Here is a 14,475-nt window from a genome sequence, read left to right as displayed (position 1 = left end):
CAAAACTAAAGCTTTACCAACATTCCTTCAATACACCAACTATCTGCACTGAACATTTCCTCAACCAAAGCTCTCATTCATATGAAAACTTTTGCCTCCTCACTTAATCAGTTTGATACTTGTCAATAACTGATTCACCTTTGAAGGACCGGCACACAAATAGCACAGTTACGTAGTCAATTGGGCAGTATGGTTCTGTCCACTGTCTGTCTTTTCATAGATTATTTGAAAATAGCTTTCCTGGAACCAGTTTCTGATTTTGATTCCTTGTCATGACCTACCAAAAAGGTGAACTACTTTTATTTCCTACAAATTTTTAATTAATTGTGTCATAAAATCATGTAATTTTTTATTACCACCATCAAAGTCATCACTGTAACTTGCTGTCATTATTAGCTGTATCTTGTAAGGAATCTTCTTCACCAGAAATTTCTGATAGTTCCGAATTGTGAAAGTCAAAATCTCATTCATTCATTGTCTCCAGTAACTCGTCAAACAGTCAGAACTGTTATTTTTTGACATTTACCGTTTCATGAAGACTCATATTTGGGGCGACCAATTTTAAAATTTCCTGCCTGACGATACTGTTTTAAGTTTCTGTGGTTTCCCTAAATTGGTTATGATATTGCCAGTATGTTTCCTTGAAAAAAGGTGTGGCAAATTTCCTTCACCATCCTTGACCCATTCAGACTTGTCCTGGAACTCTCATGACCTTACCATCGACTTCACGCTAAAACCTAATATTCCTCCCTTATGGTGTTTGGATGGACAGATAACTGAGATGGGATCAGCACTTGAACATGCTGATCATAAAACACAGTTCAGCCTGACTAGCAATTAGAAGTACATCTTGCATACAAAAATGATAACACATTTTGCACACTGTCAGCTGCTGATATTTTACAGAACAATTTTGTAACACATTGAAGCTGAATCAATAAGAATTTATTGTATAAAAATGAGCAATAAAAATCTTACCTATATTCTACAAGGCATCTGGAGTGGGACAACATTCCCTGAGAATTATTGAGGTCTCTGGAAGACTCAGCCATGAAAAAACTATTTTACCAGATGTGCAAGATATATGAGACAGGAAAAATAGCCTAAGACTTCAAGGAAAAAGTAAGAATTTCTGTTCCAAAGAAGGTTGGTATTGACAGGTGACCATATCATTTACCTGTCATTAGAAAATCATGGTTGCACGTATTAACACGAATTATTAAAAAAAAAAAAGAAATGGAAAGACTTGTAGAAGCCAGCTTCAAGCAAGATTAGTCTGGATTCTGGAAAAATATTGGAACACTCAAGACAGTACTGCCCCTTATCTTAGTATGTAGACTGAAGAAAGGCAAACCCACATTTATAGGATTTTTAGATGTTGAGAAAGCATTTGACAATGTTGACTGGATACTCTCAATGAAATTCTAAAGATAGCAGGGTTAAAAGAGGCTACCAGTGCAATAGTAGCCTTAACCACATTTTTGGAAAAAATCCTACAATCGCTGGACATGTATTCGGACGCCATGGACAATGTGGCAGTGTCAGATGTTGTTTATGCACTGTGCAGTGCCATATGAAATGGGAAGCAATAGTGGCCTATGCCACACAGGCCACTACTGCGCCGTGTATGCATAGTGAGTAGGCCGGTGGGACAGCGTACTATACGTCATACAGCACGTGACAGCCAGCGGAGGACACAGCTGCAGTATAAACTCACAGTATTGTGGTCGACATACTGCTGAATGGTCATTAGTGTGTGTGCACTACAGAACGAGATGTGCAGTAGCCCTGATGATGATGTGGAAGCCGCACTGCGAGGGAAGGATGGTGTTACGTTCCCTTGTTGGACTCGTATAATTTGATATGGATACTGGTGCAGATAAGGAACATTTTCAGTTCAGACCTATTTGGATTGGAAATTACTACCGATGCCTCAGATGTGGAATGTGCACCTGGCCAATTCAGCCAGCGTGCAAGTGGTACAGTGGATGAGTTACATGTCATGTTGGCAGAGCCCTATCTACCCAATACATCGAAGGATACCACACCCACTACGTCAACCATGGATGTATCGTAGGGGGATCGTAGTACTGGTACCGTAATTGCACTGCAACGAGGAAGAAAACGGGTCCGGAATGCGCACCTGTGGGAACAGAACATTTGGAAAGAAAAGCGATCGAAAGGGGAAGAATACATTAAGTGAAGGGAAATATAGTGCCAAAGAAATGTCCCATCCTCAGAGCATATGTGCGTCAGAAGGAATGTGGTCGATATTTTTCACCTGAACATTGGCAACATCTCTCTGACTCATTCCATGCATTAGGTAGTTTTGAATTGCAGTTGGCATACATTTTTGCTATGGTGAAGGTAGTTCCTACAGCATTCTTATATTCCTCTGGGACTACATAGTCATGAGTAACAATACGCCTATACCATTTCTAGAATGAAGAGTAAATGGACATGAAGGTGTGTAAAATGTTCCTTAAGAACATTTTGCAAATAACAGATGGTAGGATTACAAGGGTTCTTTCGCACAAAGTGCAGCACCAGACCGCACCCATCAATAAGCGAGGCGCGTGTCCTGCTAAAAATAAAACACCAATAGCAAAGATGGTTGCGGTAGAGAACTTCATAAAATGGTTTCCAGAATATCGGAGCCGTTATGCATAAATGAATGAAACAGTGGTCGGAAGTATTTGTCACTAGACCTGAGCATGGGGAAGTTATACCATTTACATAAAGACAAGCATGATGATCTGGTCTCATACTACATGTTTGGTCAGATATTTAATACAAGATTTAATCTGTCCTTTCATCCCCTGACCCCCCTGTAACCGATTCCTGCCATAATGTGCCTCTATAAAATCAAACATGCTGCAGCTGACACTGTGGAAGAGAAGGGTTAATGGGAACATGAAAGAGAGTTGCATCAATGAATGGTCGAGACCGTGCGGACGGGAATGTATCACGATGCAGCAGAAGGGAGGCATCAGGACAACGATATGAACGAGATTGCCTCTGATCTGATGAGGACTTTACCGACACTGGTACTTACGACAGGTATCTGTTACTACAAGTGACAATTGTGGACATACTGCCTCTTGGAATACACGATCTACATACCAAGAAACCTACCATGCATGTATGGAGTGAGGACAAAGCATCCCGAGGATTGCAAGAAATTGGATTGTCTCTCATGCATTACATTAAACATAATGTCCAAACAAAGAAACTGATGATGTACTTGGATCAATGTGGTGGGCAAAATCAGAATATAAAAATGGCCCTACTGTGTCAATTCATGGTTCTGCATGCAGATTTCACACCAGAAGTAATCCACCATAAATTCCTAGCCAGTGGGCATTCATACCTACCATGTGACTATGACTTCAGTATCATCGCGAAGAACAGGAAATTTCACCTGAACATATACACACCCTCTGACTGGATTAATGTCATTACCACTGCAACCATAAAGTGTCGACACAAAATACCAGGGTGCAATGGTTCCATATTCAGTGGCTTCAGTATAAAGCATCCTCTCCCCATATCATGCTTTATAAGTACTCCAATGAGCCAGATGTCCCGCTTACCGGCATCAGTTTTGGTAAACCAGGGTTGAAAGTAATTGAGACTCTGGACGTACTATATCCCAATGGACATGCTATCAGTGCATTGAAAAAGACCATTTTAATGACCTTGCTGCAATTCATACCCCCAATGCACTGTGGTTATTACCGTAACTTGAAGACATCTGCACAGCCGTGTGGCGACAAATGGTTCAAATGGCTCTGAGCACTATGCGACTTAACTTCTGAGGTCATCAGTTGCCTAGAACTTAGAACTAATTAAACCTAACTAACCTAAGGACAGCACACACAAGCATGCCCGAGGCAGGATTCGAACCTGCGGCCGTAGCGGTTGCTCAGTTCCAGACTGTAGCGCCTAGAACCGCACGGCCACCCCGGCCAGCGAGTGGCGACACCATCCCTGTAAATGATGATACGGTGGTGAACATTAACACCTCATGGGTATCTTGTTCAATGTTTGACTACAGTGTGTAAAGCAATAATGGCCTATCCCACATGTTTTATGTATTACAGCCAAGTGCGCCGAAACAGTAGTGGCCCTGCCCACACAAAAAATGGTCTAAAAACGCTATTACGGTTAGCTCCACGTATAGCTAATTACCGGACACCACGTATAGCTGATTACCAGACACCATACCACATTATGTATGCCGCAATCACTACACTTCAATTCTGCAAACATCAATATCTTCCAGTGGCCATTCCCACAAACCAATGTGCTGTGGGTTAGGCCACTATAGTGCTGATAGCCTCAAATATGAGGAGCAAGATGATATCTGCTACTTGTACAGACACCAAACTGCAGTGATAAGAGTCAAATAACATGAAAGGAAACCAGTAGATGAGGAGAGGGAGTGACAGTGTCATAGACTATTCCCCATGTTGTTCAATATGCACACTGAGTAACTGGCAAAGGAAAGAAAGAAGAAATTTGGAAAATGAATTGAAGTTCAGAAATTTACTGATAACACTGCAATTCTGAAAATGACAACAAAGGGCTTGGAAGGACAGATGAATGAAATTGGTAGTGTCTTGCAAAGAGACATAACATGAACAACAACAAAAATAAAACAAAGATAATGAAATGTAGTCTAATTAAATGAGGAGGTGCTGAGGGAATTAAATTGAAAAATGACACTAAAATTAATTGTTGAGTTTTGTTATTAGAATAGCAAAATAACTGACTATTGCCAAAGTAGAGTAGCGTTGATTGGTGATAACAAGAAAAGCAATTCTAAAAGAGAAAACTTTATTGACATCAAATATAAATTTAAATGTTAGGATGTCTAGTATGAAGTTATTTGTCTGGAGTGTAGCCTGGTACTGAAGGGAAACATGGATGATAAATAGTTTAGACAAGAAGAGAACAGAAGCATTCGAAAATTGGTGCTAGTGAATAATGCTGAAGATTAGATGGATAGATTGCATAACTAATGTGGAGGTTCTGAACTGACTTAACACATCCTTAGGCACCAGGGAATCAACTTGGTAAAGGAGCGTAATGCGAGGGGTGGGGGAGAGGGACGTAAAAATTGTAGAGGGACACCTAAGCTTGACTACAGTAAGCAGTAAATGGATGTAGGTTTCTGGGGCTATGCAGGGATGAAGAGTTTTCACATGATAGACTATCATTGAAGGCTGCATCAAACCAGTCTTCAATGCATTATGAGTACAAAGTTCTGGGTGTAGGGCCAGCAGGAGTTAATGCTGCAACAACAGTAGCATGAGCTACACCAGCAGATGACGCTAAACATTAGTGACAGACAGAGCAGCAGCATAGTGATCCGTTGAGATGCTTGCAACTTACCTCCGTCACTTCATGCTTTCAGAGGTAAATAATATTAATGAGCTGAGTCAGCAACAAATTAAGCTGCTTTCTTTGAATGCCGCTCCATAAGAAGTGGCCCAAAAACTGCTCTGGTAAGTAGAACCTAGCAGTATAGAACTTTTTAAACATTTTTGATAGCAAAAATGCATTTTACTGGTTGGCTACAGTCCAGTCATAACCTTGAATGGCAGGTATTTCTTTCTTTCTCTCTTCATCTTTTTTCCTCAACGTTTCCTATGTGAATTTTCTTAAATGGGAAATCATCAACCGATTTGCTTCTGATTATAAAGTACATGCCAGGGCATTAGGTGCTTCCAATCCTAGTGTAAAAGAAGTTGCAAAATTGCCTAATCTATGGAAATAATTATTTTTCTGCATAAAACATTTGACTGAATGTATTTCATGAGCTGACAATTTTGCAGTTATTCGTCATCTGGTGAAAATATATCATCATCATCATTACCAGACGCACTTTCACAAGGCAATGATTTGTACAGAAGCCAGTAAAGTAGTTATATTAGTAACTCCTACAACATCATGAGATACTCTAATGTGGGAGCGGACAGAAAATTGTCACTCCGCCACCACCAGAATGATGTGATCGTCATTCCTTTAAAAAAAAAAAAAAAAAAAAAAAAAAAAGTGGATATGTTGCAGATCTCTGTGTTACTCATAAACATGTAAATATACCAATGTAATGACCCTCTGTTGTTACAGCAACAGCAGTGGTAAATGCTCACCTGCAGTAAACAGATGATCCCAATGCGAGCCAAATCACACACCACAAGTAGCTTTTAATCTATTTTTCATTAATTCCTCTATGACTAGTAACAAATTTGGCTTTGGTGATATTACATTACATGGGTTCAAAAATGAAAAGCAAAGCGACCTAGTACCAATGGGCATTCCATACATGGATTTAGAAAAACTGTAGAATGATTACCAAGAGTTACTTGAACCATGTTATTATGAGCAAGTAGTCTTCATGTGCAACTGACACTTGAAACATTGGCATAACAGCTTTTTTATAGGGCACAGCCAGTACATTGAAAGATACAGTAAAAGCAGATCATGATTGATTACAATAATTACTCTTATATTAATGTGTTAGTGGGCTACCTGCTATAGTGATAAAGAAACCAAGCACAGCTATAGGAATATGTGGCAATTTTAAGGCAACTGCCAACACCCAGTTGGACTGAGACCAATGCCCCTTCCACAGCAGGACAGGTATTCATGAAATTAGTGATAGAACAATAACTCACAGAGACTGGCTTTACAGATGCAGACCTAGTGGGGAATGTGTAATGGTGGTGATGGCGGCAGAAGTGGTGTGAGCAGAATGAAGGCAATATTTCAGAAACAGGTTATTGATTGACAATGAAATGAAACAAACAGTTTCCCATGCATGTTAATGAAACCAGTTCTCCACCACACAATAGTTTTCACTGTGACCCACACCAGAACACCCTTCGAAATGGGTACACACTGATTTTTCATGGCTGTTCAGAGACAAAGTGACTGTTAGTAGTTGATGCTGTTCCTAATTTCCGATGTTGTTGCTGTGGTCTTCAGTGCAAAGATTCATTTGATGTGGCTCTCCACAATAGTCTATCCTGTGCAAGTATCTTCATAACCATTACTTATTTATTTGTATTTTACACATCTAGTTCTGTAGGACCAAACTGAGGAGCAAATCTCCACGGTCGTGGAATGTGTCAATACATGAAATTACAACATAGAAGTAATAACAGATTAACTGAAATGTTTATAAATCCAAAAAATGACAACACACAAGTTTATGTAAACACAATCAACAGTATAACGCAGCAATCAGTTTAATTTTTCAAGGAACTCCCTAACGGAATAGAAGCAGTGACCCATGAGAAAACTCTTCAGTTTCGATTTGAAAGCATGTGAATTGCTGCTAATATTTTTGATTTCTTGTGGTAGCTTATTGAAAATGGTTGCAGCAGCATACTGCAAACCTTTCTGCAAGGAAGTGTGAACCAAATGCACACTGGATTTCTGCCTAATATTAACTGAGTGAAAACTGCTAATTCTTGGGAATAAGCTGATATTGTTAACAAGAATAACGGTAGAGAGAGAGAGAGAGAGAGAGAGAGAGAGAGAGAGAGAGAGAGAGAGAGGACGATGTCTGAATACCCGGACTAATGAACAGGGGTCGACAAGAGGTTTGCAAACTTATACCACTTATTGCCTGAACTGCCCATTTCTGAGCCAAACATATCCTTTGAGAAAGGGAAGAGTTACCCCAAAATATAATACCATATGTCATAAGTGAATGACTACTTTTCGTGTGGAAATATCACTTACTTCAGAGGAATGACAACATTAAGCTTCTGAATAACATCCTGAATGTGGGCTTTACATGACAGTTCACTGTCTATCTGAACAACTAGACATTTAAACTGTTTAGTTTCACTAATCATAGACCTATTCTATGAAGTTAAAACATGGTGTTTTGTTGATTTGTGTGTTAGAAACTGAGTCTTACTGTGATTTAACATTAGTTTATTTTCTACAAGCCATGAACTTATGTCATGAACTGCACTATTTAAAAACAGTGCCAACATGGCACACAACAGCCTTTACTACCAAGCTAATGTCATCAGCAGACAGAAATATTTTAGTCACCTGTAATACTAGAGGGCATATCATTCATATAAATATGAAACAGGAATGGCCCCAGCAATGATTCTTGGGGTACCCCATTTAACCATGCCCCACTCAGACCCCATGTCGTAGCCATTCTAATGACCTTTTGCTGTTTGTTGTTAAAGTAAGAGGTGAACTAATTGAGAGTTACTCCCTGTATTCCATAATTTTCCAACTTCTGGAACAATATTTTGTGATCAGCACAATCAAATGCCATAGTTAAATAAAAAAAGATGCCGAGCATTCAAAGCCTTCTGTTTAATCCATCTAGTACTTCACAGAGAAGAGAGAATATAGCATTTTCAGCTGTTAAACCACTTCTAAAATTGAACTGTACATTTGATAGCAAATTATATGAAATAAAATGATATCATGTTTTTATTTAATTCACCAGCAACACTCAGAAAGTGACTGTTAAATACTGTACATAAAACTATGTGATTAGAAGTATCTGGACACCCACAAAAACATATGTTTTTCATATTAGGTGCATTGTGCTGCCACCTATTGCCACGTACTTCATATCAGTGACCCCAGCAGTCATTAGACATCATGAGAGAGCAGAATGGGGCACTCCACGGACTTCGAACATGGTCGGGTGATTGGGCATCACTTGTGTCATATGTCTGTATGTGAGATTTCCACACTCCTAAACATTCCTAAGTCCATTATTTCTGATGTGATAGTAAAATGGAAACGTGAAGGGACACATACAAACAAAAGCATACAGGCCGACCTCGTCTGTTGACAAACAGAGACCGCTGACAGTTGAAGAGGGTCGTAATGTGTAATAGGCAGACATCTATCCAGGCCATCACACAGGAATTCCAAACTGCATCAGGATCCACTGCAAGTACTATGACAGTTAGGCAGGAGGGGAGAAAACTTGGATTCCATGGTTGAGTGGCTGTTCATAAGCCGCACACCACGCAGGTAAATGCCAAACAATGCCTCGCTTGGTGTAAGGAGTGTAAACATTGTACAACTGAACAGTGGAGTGACGAATCACCTTGCACAATGTGGTTATGTGATGGCAGGGTGTGGGTATGGTGAATGCCCGGTGAATGTCATCTGCCAGTGTATGTAGTGCCAACAGTAAAATTTGGAGGTGGTGGTGTTATGGTGTGGTCGTGTTTTTCACAGAGGGGGCTAGCAACCTTTGTTGCTTTGCATGGCACTATCACAGCACAGGCCCACATTGATGTTTTAAGCACCTTCTTGCTTCCCACTGTTGAAGAACATTTCAGGGATGGCGACTGCATCTTACAACACGATCGAGCACCTGTTCATAATGAACGGTGTGTGGCAGAGTGGTTACATAACAATAACATCCCTGTAATGGACTGTCCTGCACAGAATCCCGACCTGAATCCTACAGAACACCTTTGGGAAGTTTTGGAATGCTGAGATCGTGCCAGCCCACACCGACTCATATCGATACCTGTCCTCAGTGCAGCACTCCATGAAGAATAGGCTGCCGTTCCCCAATAAACCTTCCAGCACCTGACTGAATGTATGCCTGCGAGAGTGGAAGCTGTCATCAAGGCTAAGGGGGGGGGGGGGGGGGCAACACCATATTGAATTCCAGCATTACCGATGCAGGGCGCCACGAACTTGTAAGTCATTTTCAGCTAGGTGTTCGGATACTTTTAATCACATAGTGTATATCTGACTTATCAGTAACAGATATGTTTTTACTACAAACCGACTTCGCATTGTCGACCTTGATCTATATCCATTTATATTTCTGTACGTGGAACATACGTAAGGTTCCAATGTTATTTTTAAGCAAAATCAAGACAGTTTCAAAATATTCCATAAAAATCCTGGACAGGAGAATCAACAATACCAATGTTCTGCCACTGACTTTAAAGGACAGCTCAAAAATTGGAATGTTTCCTGATGCCACAAGCATACTCATCAAGGGTTGAAACTCAAACTTATCACACACAGCTCAGATAATAGCTGAACAGGTGTAGAAGTGATTCACAGCCAACAGTTCCTGTCTCAGTCTTGCAAAGACTCACGTTATGCAGTTTCAGACAAGCAATAATTTCCTTTTAGCACTGGAAGTAGAAATTAATGGTCATACATTGAACAAAGCACAATTTGTAAAATTTCTTGGGGTCCAGCTAGATAACAAATTAAAATGGTGCCAAGACACAGAAACTAACCAAGAAGCTTAGTTCAGCATGTTATGCCCTTAGAAACATGTCACTGTGTTGACCTAAAGACAAGTGTGTTGGCTTATTTAGCATATTTTCACTTTGTCGTCAAATGGAATTATCTCCTGGGGGCAGTGAACTTAAAGTACATAAAATGTTTGTTCAGAAGAAATGAACACTAAGAATATCGTGTAAAGTAGATTACTGAATGAATAAATGGATGGGGATGGAGAGATTTTGTATCCTCATGATGCAATGATTCTGAATCAGAATTATTTAAATGGCCACTGGACAGTGATAGGGAAGTAGAAGCCATAGACTATGTTAGTTAATACTGAAGAGTTGTGTATTAAGTAATGTCTGCCATCAGCATGCTCATGACAGTCCCTGTAATGAGACAAAAAGAAAATCATTGCAATGTTTGACAGACTCCTAACTAAGGTACGAGCATATGGGATTGGTTCCCGAGTATGTGAGTGGCTCGAGGACTTCTTAAGTAATAGAACCCAGTACGTTGTCCTCCATGGTGAGTGTTCATCGGAGGTGAGGGTATCATCTGGAGTGCCCCAGGAAAGTGTGGTAGGTCCGCTGTTGTTTTCTGTCTACATAAATGATATTTTGGATACGCTGGATAGCAATGTGCGGCTATTTTGCTGATGATGCTGTGGTGTGCGGGAAGGTGTCATCGTTGAGTGACTGTAGGAGGATACAAGATGACTTGGACAGGATTTGTGATTGGTATAAAGAATGGCAGCTAACTCTAAATATAGATAAATGTAAATTAATGCAGATGAATAGGAAAAAGAATCCCGTAATGTTTGAATATTCCATTAGTAGTGTAGCGCTTTACATATTCATGTCGATTAAATATTTGGGCGTAACATTGCTGAGCGATATGAAGGGACAAGCATGTAATGGCAGTTGTGGGGAAGGCAGATAGTTGTCTTCGGTTCATTGGTAGAATTTTGGGAAGATGTGGTTCATCTGTAAAGGAGACCGCTTATAAAACGCTAATACGACCTATTCTTGAGTACTGCTCGAGCATTTGGGATCCCTATCAGGTCGGATTGAGGGAGGACATAGAAGCAATTCAGAGGCGGGCTGCTAGATTTGTTACTGGTAGGTTTGATCATCACGTGAGTGTTACGGAAATGCTTCAGGAACTCAGGTGGGAGTCTCTAGAGGAAAGGAGGAGTTCTTTTCGTGAATCGCTACTGAGGAAATTTAGAGAACCAGCATTTGAGGCTGACTGCAGTACACTTTTACTGCCGCCAACTTACATTTCGCAGAAAGACCACAAATTTAAGATAATAAAGATTAGGGCTCGTACAGAGGCATATAGGCAGTCATTTTTCCCTCGTTCTGTTTGGGAGTGGAACAAGGAGAGAAAATGCTAATTGTGGTATGAGGTACCCTCCGCCATGCACCGTATGGTGGATAGCAGAGTATGTATGTAGATGTAGATAATGTCAGAGTATGTTCACCAAGTTAACTTCCTATAAATGTGTGCACCTGTAACCCCATTCTGTAGAATAGAATAGTATAACAATGGAGAACTGTAAAAGGTAATAGATGAAATGAATCTGTTGGTCATTAACAAGACAATATCGGATCTTTAATTACAGCCATGTTGTGCGGGACATGATGATAACATGAATGAGTAACTTATCACATTCATACAGATAGATACAGAATTATTCAATACTGACGACAGCTTATCTAGAGGAGTTGGAGATTGAGCTCCAAACATCACTGGACACTTATAAATCATTTATGATCTTGTGAGTGAGTAACGAATATTTCAGAACAAAGCATGTCACTTAGGAACATATCTCTGCATCAGAATCCTCATCATCAGGTTCGGTTAAATGCACGACTGTAGCAATCTGTTTGCTAAACACAGAGTCAACACAAAGAGGAAATCAGAAATCACTTCCAGGCAGAGAAATGGTTTAAACGCATGCCACTGAACTAACAATCAAGAGCAATTATCAGGAGAAGGCACAAAACTCAAGAAAGGAGCACTGGTGGTGGTAATATTGATAAAGTAAAATTAAATATGAATGCAGTACTATAAGAATTTTACTGGAGGGGATCAGATAGACTCTACAGCTGTCAAACCCATATAAGAAAGGTGTTAGTTTGAAAGTGAGCTTGAAGTTGTGTTGAAATAGGCTGCTCTCTCACTTTATGGAGCAAAATTCAACTAATGACCACAATGTTTGGAACACATTGGTGTATTCTTCACACACTAAGGATATCGATGATTATTGTGCTATTGATAAGGTGGAAGAAATCGAACTGAAATAGAATCTGTTCAGAAGTGCTCCATAAAGCAAGGGAGCAAATAATTTCTCAGGAAGTATTTTAACAGAAGTCAATTGTCCAAGGCAGAATTTTAAGTCAATTCTCCAAGGCAGAATTTTTGTGCACATGGAAGTCAAGGGCATCATAATAAAGAAATGGAAAAAAAGCCCACCAGTAGTAAAATCATATGGACCAATGTGTTTGTTACATACTTTGGGTCAAATATTAAAAATCTCCTATGCAATCTACTACTGGCTTACAAAAGGGTAGCCAAACTGAACCCAAATTGGTATGGTCTTAGAAAAGACAAGACAGTACTAAATAATCCCTTTAGTTAAGCCAATAGTGTTATGACAACTGTGATGAATATGATGCTGTAAACATCAAAATAGTGATACATACTCATAAAACCTTGGCATCCTCATAATGCCCATATACCGCTGTTCCCTGAACTATTGGAAAGACAAAACAGTACAAACAGAGATTAAGATATCGCCAGCAAAATATATTCACTCCACAGATTTCTTTCTCTGGGATAACATTCAAAGCCATAGTCACAGAGCCATTCTCAGAATGCTTACTTTTGGGAATAATGTTGTTCGGATCACTCATTATATTTTCATTTTTTATGAGGTTTTGGCTACTGTCATCATCAGATCAGGCCTTCGGACATGTCAAGCTAAGTTCAGTGCCGCTTGCAATAAAAGGTGTGCATAAATAGGCCAGGGCTTGTTTCATTAGCAGTTGACACTGGAATTTGATAAGTTCTAAGTTTTGATCTGTTGATGGCAGTAGACGAAATACTGCAATAATAATAACAAAAAATGGGAATTCTGACAAAATTAAATAGATAATTTTTCAACCAGCATTTAGGACACAAGAAACTGAAAGTGACATATTTACAGCAGAGTCAATGAGCAATCTCTCGTGCATTCTAAAGAATTTTTATAATTTCTTGCATTCTATGAGAAAGACTAAAATTATAACTTTCCAAGATAGATAGATAGATTCAGTTTTCGTTCCACAGACCCATAAAATGAGATGATTTTCGTGGGTGTGGTACACGTCAGAAAGTATAACATAAAACATTTGAATATAATACCTACTACCCTGATCATTTGTCAAAATAGGTGAATACAATGCAGTAAACTGGAATAGCTAATATGAGAAGTGTTTTTTAAGTCAGTACCGTTTTGAAATTATAAAAAGACATGCTAAGATATCTCAATAATTTTATTTTTACATGAAAGCCTGAACCTTAATCTACACACTGACACTATTACAGTCCGATTCTTCCTTGTTTGCGTTGTGTACTGAGTGTTTAAGATGCCTCCGATAATGGTGAGTCCTGCCGATTGTGAAGTACGGGCTGTTATAAGATTTCTTAGTGCCAAAGGCCTAAAAGTGATGGATGTTTATCATGAGAGCTGTGCAGTTTACGGAGAAAACATTATGAGTGATGGAATGGTAAGAAAGTGGGTGAGAGCATTTAAAGATGGCCACACAAATGTGCATGACAAACAAAGGAGTGGGCGTCCGTCGGTCATTAATGAAAGTTTGGCGCAGGAAGTGGACAATAAGGTGAGAGAAAACAGACACTTTATGATTTCCTCCTTGCAGGATGACTTTCCTAATGTTTCTCATAGTGTTTTGTATGGCATTGTGACCGACCACTTGAATTACCAAAAATTTTGCGCACGTTGGATACCGAAAATGTTGACTGATGTGCACAAAACTAAACATTTAGACAGTGGATTGACTTTCCTTGCGCGGTACAATGACGGTGACGTTTTCATAAGCCAAATTGCTATGGGCGATGAAACATGGGTGGCCTACGTCACACCAGAATCAAAGCAACAGTCCATGGAAGTTGAGCAAGGGCACCGTTTTGCTGCAAGACAATGCC

The sequence above is a fragment of the Schistocerca serialis genome, chromosome 5, assembly GCF_023864345.2.
Source record: "Schistocerca serialis cubense isolate TAMUIC-IGC-003099 chromosome 5, iqSchSeri2.2, whole genome shotgun sequence".
Classification (NCBI taxonomy): Eukaryota; Metazoa; Arthropoda; class Insecta; order Orthoptera; family Acrididae; genus Schistocerca; species Schistocerca serialis.
The sequence above is the reverse complement of the archived record's forward strand: the minus strand, read 5'-3'. Positions refer to the sequence as shown.